Raw genomic sequence first — 7757 nt, 5'->3', positions numbered from 1 at the left:
CTTCTGCACCAGCGGGGGAAGACTATAATAAAAGCTCATCTTACAATGTAAAAATAGGGGGGAAGGAAAAAAAATAAACGCGAGTGGTCGGATCTTGGATGATGCTCTAGATTCACGCGTGGGTGCTGGTGGAGAGCTTGTTAATTTCATAACCGCTTCCGCCCCTTAACTAACACCAATACACAAAACATATCCGCGTATTCTCGCTGATGCTCTGGATCTGCGCACGGTGGACTCCTCCGCGTATTCTGTTGTGATCGAGGACATGAAATATCAACTTAAGCTGTGGTTCTCCAAGTTTACTATTTCTGTTTGTAGAAGGAGTGCCAATTCGGTGGCACATGAACTTGCCAATCTTGGTCGAATGTGTGAGATGAACCACTATATGCAGTGGGACTCTGATGTACCAGCCCATGTGGGCGCCTGTGTCTCGGGCGATATGCCCAGCCACCGTTAAGTAATAAAACATTGTTTGCTTTCAAAAAAAAAAACATATCCCTCCACCAGCTCCCCCACAGCCCATCTGGAGCATCGATCCAATTATCCATATTCAGATTTCCTTTTTTTTGCATGTAAGAGTTTCTTTTATTGTAGCCTTGCACACACTAGTGTGTACCATGGGTGTCACCCGATCAAATTGTCATGGAGGCCTTCTAGTTTTAACTATGACCATCACACCACCCCGCGCGCCCACTTCTCTCTCAATTGTGACGATGTTTGGTGTGTGATACCATGTATACAGTACAATGTTTCTCTCGGTTTGACAACCACTAGTATGACATCCTTCAGTTGCTACCTTCTTATGGTTCGGCGCATATTATCACCTTATTCAGGACGCCATCACATTTTTTTAATGCTTTTGTCTATCTTGCGGGGTAGCATTGATCATCTTGGGTCATCCCTAGTCTTCTACGTAGTTGTTCACATGCCCTTTAGTTTCCTCTCAGGCGGAAGGACGTGGTCTTGATATTTTTTTTACTATGATTCAGGTGGCATCAAAGCATATATAATACGAAGTTACTGAAAATCACTAGACTCCTTGGCCGTTCGATCCAACGCTGAGATTTGCACTTTTACCTTTGTTGTTTTTTCTTGTGTTGTTTTATACTATATTTCAGGACACCAGCTCGGAACAAGTATTTGAAAAATGTTAAATGTGTATAGAAAAATTGTTGACCATGTGTTGAAAAATGTTAATGTGTCATTTAAAAAATGTTAATCAAGCATATCAAAAATTTCCATAGAGAAAACGTTGATCATATATTTAAAAACTATTAATATTGTATTCGAAATATGATAATCAAGCATTTGAAAAAAAAAGTGTGTATAGAAAAAATGTTGACCACGTATTCAAACAATGTTAAACTTATGTTTGAAAATGTTAATCAAGCATTTTAAAAATGTTAAAATGTGGGTTGAAAATGTAAAAAATGTTAAAATGTTAAACATATTTTCTCATCACATCCAGAACATCCCTAGCCCATTTCTAGCAAATACAACTACCAAATACAATAACCATTGATAGGCCAACAACCATGAACGGCAATAGAGTTGCAGTACTTGGGTGCTCACGATGAAACCAAATGAGTACTTGGGTGCTCACGATGAAACCAAATCAGCTATTGGCAGCAAGGACACGAGATAAATAGAAATTCTTGAAGTGCATTACTTGTATTAGGAATTTAAAACAGAGACCATCCACCTAAATACTGGCAGTAAGGCAGCAGCTTTGTACAATTAGAAAGCCGCTGCTTTCCGTGAGCGCGGGGTACGCGGCCGCCCGGAGGCAGATATTGGCGTACACATCGGCACCGGCATTGGGCACGCCGTGCCAGCTGAGAGCGGCATGGACGGCCCATAGCTCGATGTCCTTGACAACGGCAGCCTAGACTTCGTGCGGGATGGCAGTGTAGAGAAACTTGCATGCCAAGCAACCACCGCCATGTCTTCATCTCCGATGGTCGGGCTGCATGGTCAGATCTAGAAGGAGAGATACTGGGGCAAGCTCAAAGCCAATTCCGATTCGCTAAGTGAAGGAAATATGCCCTAGAGGCAATAATAAAGTTATTATTTATTTCCTTATAATCATGATAAAAGTTTATTATTCATGCTAGAATTGTATTTACCGGAAACATAATACATGTGTGAATACATAGACAAACAAAGTGTCACTAGTATGCCTCTACTTGACTAGCTCGTTAATCAAAAGATGGTTATGTTTCCTAACCATGAACAATGAGTTGTTATTTGATTAACGAGGTCACATCATTAGTAGAATGATCTGATTGACATGACCCATTCCATTAGCTTAGCACCCGATCGTTTAGTATGTTGCTATTGCTTTCTTCATGACTTATACATGTTCCTATGACTATGAGATTATGCAACTCCCGTTTACCGGAGGAACACTTTGGGTACTACCAAACGTCACAACGTAACTGGGTGATTATAAAGGAGTACTACAGGTGTCTCCAATGGTCGATGTTGGGTTGGCGTATTTCAAGATTAGGATTTGTCACTCCGATTGTCGGAGAGGTATCTCTGGGCCCTCTCGGTAATACACATCACATAAGCCTTGCAAGCATTACAACTAATATGTTAGTTATGAGATGATGTATTACGGAACGAGTAAAGAGACTTGCCGGTAACGAGATTGAACTAAGTATTGGATACCGACGATCGAATCTCGGGCAAGTAACATACCGATGACAAAGGGAACAACGTATGTTGTTATGCGGTCTGACCGATAAAGATCTTCGTAGAATATGTAGGAGCCAATATGGGCATCCAGGTCCCGCTATTGGTTATTGACCGGAGACGTGTCTCGGTCATGTCTACATTGTTCTCGAACCCGTAGGGTCCGCACGCTTAAGGTTACGATGACAGTTATATTATGAGTTTATGCATTTTGATGTACCGAAGGTTGTTCGGAGTCCCGGATGTGATCACGGACATGACGAGGAGTCTCGAAATGGTCGAGACGTAAAGATTGATATATTGGAAGCCTATATTTGGATATCGGAAGTGTTCCGGGTGAAATCGGGATTTTACCGGAATACCGGGAGGGTTACCGGAACCCCCCGGGAGCTATTTGGGCCATAGTGGGCCTTAGTGGAAAAGAGAAGGGGCTGCCCTAGTTTGGCTGCGCCCCCCCCCTTCCCCTAGTCCTATTAGGACTAGGAGAGGTGGCCGGCCCCCTCCTCCTCTTTTCCCCTCCGAGGAATCCTAGTTGGACTAGGATTGGAGGGGGAATCCTACTCCCAGAGGGAGTAGGACTCTCCTGCGCCTCCCGCCCTTGGCCGGCCAGCCTCCCCTCCTCTCCTCCTTTATATACGGAGGCAGGGGCACCTCTAAACACACAAGTTGACACAAGTTGATCCACGTGATCGATTCCTTAGCCGTGTGCGGTGCCCCCTGCCACCATATTCCTCGATAATACTGTTGCGGAGTTTAGGCGAAGCCCTGCTGCTGTAGTTCATCAAGATCGTCACCACGCCGTCGTGCTGACGAAACTCTTCCCCGACACTTTGCTGGATCGGAGTCCGGAGATCGTCATCGAGCTGAACGTGTGCTCGAACTCGGAGGTGCCGTAGTTTCGGTGCTTGATCGGTTGGATCGAGAAGACGTACGACTACTTCCTCTACGTCGTGTCATCGCTTCCGCAGTCGGTCTGCGTTGGGTACGTAGAAAATACTCTCCCCTCGTTGCTATGCATCACATGATCTTGCGTGTGCGTAGGAATTTTTTTGAAATTACTACGAAACCCAACAGTGGCATCCGAGCCTAGGTTATTGATGTTGATGTTATATGCACGAGTAGAACACAAGTGAGTTGTGGACGATACAAGTCATACTGCCTACCAGCATGTCATATTTTGGTTCGGCGGTATTGTTGGACGAGACGACCCAGACCAACCTTACGCGTACGCTTACGCGAGACCGGTTCCCTCGACGTGCTTTGCACAGAGATGGCTTGCGGGCGACTGTCTCTCCAACTTTAGTTGAACCAAGTATGGCTACGCCCGGTCCTTGCGAAGGTTAAAACGGAGTCTATTTGACAAACTATCGTTGTGGTTTTGATGCGTAGGTGAGATTGGTTCTTACTTAAGCCCGTAGCAGCCACGTAAAACAAGCAACAACAAAGTAGAGGACGTCTAACTTGTTTTTGCAGGGCATGTTGTGATGTGATATGGTCAAAGCATGATGCCGAATTTTATTGTATGAGATGATCATGTTTTGTAACCGAGTTATCGGCAACTGGCAGGAGCCATATGGTTGTCGCTTTATTGTATGCAATGCAATCGCGATGTAATGCTTTACTTTATTACTAAACGGTAGTGATAGTCGTGGAAGCATAAGATTGGCGAGACGACAACGATGCTACGATGGAGATCAAGGTGTCGCGCCGGTGACGATGGTGATCATGACGGTGCTTCGGAGATGGAGATCACAAGCACAAGATGATGATGACCATATCATATCACTTATATTGATTGCATGTGATGTTTATCTTTTTATGCATCTTATCTTGCTTTGATTGACGGTAGCATTATAAGATGATCTCTCACTAAATTATCAAGAAGTGTTCTCCCTGAGTATGCACCGTTGCCAAAGTTCGTCGTGCCCAGACACCACGTGATGATCGGGTGTGATAAGCTCTACGTCCATCTACAACGGGTGCAAGCCAGTTTTGCACACGCAGAATACTCAGGTTAAACTAGACGAGCCTAGCATATGCAGATATGGCCTCGGAACACGGAGACCGAAAGGTCGAGCGTGAATCATATAGTAGATATGATCAACATAACGATGTTCACCATTGAAAACTACTCCATCTCACGTGATGATTGGTCATGGTTTAGTTGATTTGGATCACGTAATCACTTAGAGGATTAGAGGGATGTCTATCTAAGTGGGAGTTCTTAAATAATATGATTAATTGAACTTAAATTTATCATGAACTTAGTACCTGATAGTATCTTGCTTGTTTATGTTGATTGTAGATAGATGGCTCGTGCTGTTGTTCCGTTGAATTTTAATGCGTTCCTTGAGAAAGCAAAGTTGAAAGATGATGGTAGCAATTACACGGACTGGGTCCGTAACTTGAGGATTATCCTCATTGCTGCACAGAAAAATTACGTCCTGGAAGCACCGCTGGGTGCCAGGCCTGCTGCTGGAGCAACACCAGATGTTATGAACGTCTGGCAGAGCAAAGCTGATGACTACTCGATAGACCAGTGTGCCATGCTTTACGGCTTAGAATCGGGACTTCAACGACGTTTTGAACGTCATGGAGCATATGAGATGTTCCAGGAGTTGAAGTTAATATTTCAAGCAAATGCCCGAATTGAGAGATATGAAGTCTCCAATAAGTTCTATAGCTGCAAGATGGAGGAGAACAGTTCTGTCAGTGAGCATATACTCAAAATGTCTGGGTATAATAATCACTTGATTCAATTGGGAGTTAATCTTCCGGATGATTGCGCCATTGACAGAATTCTCCAATCACTGCCACCAAGCTACAAGAGCTTCGTGATGAACTATAATATGCAAGGGATGAACAAGACTATTCCCGAGCTCTTCGCAATGCTGAAAGCTGCGGAGGTAGAAATCAAGAAGGAGCATCAAGTATTGATGGTTAACAAGACCACTAGTTTCAAGAAAAAGGGCAAAGGGAAGAAAAAGGGGAACTTCAAGAAGAACGGCAAGCAAGTTGCTGCTCAAGAGAAGAAACCCAAGTCTGGACCTAAGCCTGAAACTGAGTGCTTCTACTGCAAGCAGACTGGTCACTGGAAGCGGAACTGCCCCAAGTATTTGGCGGATAAGAAGGATGGCAAGGTGAACAAAGGTATATGTGATATACATGTTATTGATGTGTACCTTACTAGAGCTCGCAGTAGCACCTGGGTATTTGATACTGGTTCTGTTGCTAATATTTGCAACTCGAAACAGGGACTACGGAATAAGCGGGCACTGGCAAAGGACGAGGTGACGATGCGCGTGGGAAACGGCTCCAAAGTCGATGTAATCACAGTCGGCACGCTACCTCTACATCTACCTTCGGGATTAATATTAGACCTAAATAATTGTTATTTGGTGCCAGCGTTGAGCATGAACATTATATCTGGATCTTGTTTAATGCGAGACGGTTATTCATTTAAATCAGAGAATAATGGTTGTTCTATTTATATGAGTAATATCTTTTATGGTCATGCACCCTTGAAGAGTGGTCTATTCTTATTGAATCTCGATAGTAGTAATACACATATTCATAATATTGAAGCCAAAAGATGCAGAGTTGATAATGAAAGTGCAACTTATTTGTGGCACTGTCGTTTAGGTCATATCGGTATAAAGCGCATGAAGAAACTCCATGCTGATGGACTTTTGGAACCACTTGATTATGAATCACTTGGTACTTGCGAACCGTGCCTCATGGGCAAGATGACTAAAACACCGTTCTCCGGTACTATGGAGAGAGCAACAGATTTGTTGAAAATCATACATACCGATGTATGTGGCCCGATGAATATTGAGGCTCGTGGCGGATATCGTTATTTTCTCACCTTCACAGATGATTTAAGCAGATATGGGTATATCTACTTAATGAAACATAAGTCTAAAACATTTGAAAAGTTCAAAGAATTTCAGAGTGAAGTTGAAAATCATCGTAACAAGAAAATAAAGTTTCTACGATCTGATCGTGGAGGAGAATATTTGAGTTACGAGTTTGGTGTACATTTGAAAAACTGTGGAATAGTTTCGCAACTCACGCCACCCGGAACACCACAGCGTAATGGTGTGTCCGAACGTCGTAATCGTACTTTACTAGATATGGTGCGATCTATGATGTCTCTTACTGATTTACCGCTATCTTTTTGGGGATATGCTTTAGAGACGGCCGCATTCACGTTAAATAGGGCACCATCAAAATCCGTTGAGACGACGCCTTATGAACTGTGGTTTGGCAAGAAACCAAAGTTGTCGTTTCTTAAAGTTTGGGGCTGCGATGCTTATGTGAAAAAGCTTCAACCTGATAAGCTCGAACCCAAATCGGAGAAATGTGTCTTCATAGGATACCCAAAGGAAACTGTTGGGTACACCTTCTATCACAGATCCGAAGGCAAGACATTCGTTGCTGAGAATGGATCATTTCTAGAGAAGGAGTTTCTCTCGAAAGAAGTGAGTGGGAGGAAAGTAGAACTTGACGAGGTAACTGTACCCGCTCCCTTACTGGAAAGTAGTTCATCACAGAAAACTGTTTCAGTGACACCTACACCAGTTAGTGAAGAAACCAATGATAATGATCATGAAACTTCAGATCAAGATACTGCTGAACCTCGTAGATCAACCAGAGTAAGATCCGCACCAGAGTGGTACGGTAATCCTGTTCTGGAAGTCATGCTACTAGATCATGATGAACCTACGAACTATGAAGAAGCGATGGTGAGCCCAGATTCCGCAAAGTGGCTTGAAGCCATGAAATCTGAGATGGGATCCATGTATGAGAACAAAGTATGGACTTTGGTTGACTTGCCCGATGATCGGCAAGCAATTGAGAATAAATGGATCTTTAAGAAGAAGACTGACGCTGATGGTAATGTTACTGTCTACAAAGCTCGACTTGTCGCAAAAGGTTTTCGGCAAGTTCAAGGGATTGACTACGATGAGACCTTCTCACCCGTAGCGATGCTTAAGTCCGTCCGAATCATGTTAGCAATTGCCGCATTTTATGATTATGAAATTTGGCAAATGGAT

The sequence above is a fragment of the Triticum dicoccoides genome, chromosome 1B, assembly GCF_002162155.2.
Source record: "Triticum dicoccoides isolate Atlit2015 ecotype Zavitan chromosome 1B, WEW_v2.0, whole genome shotgun sequence".
In the NCBI taxonomy this organism is placed as follows: Eukaryota; Viridiplantae; Streptophyta; class Magnoliopsida; order Poales; family Poaceae; genus Triticum; species Triticum dicoccoides.
This window is presented reverse-complemented; position numbering follows the sequence as displayed.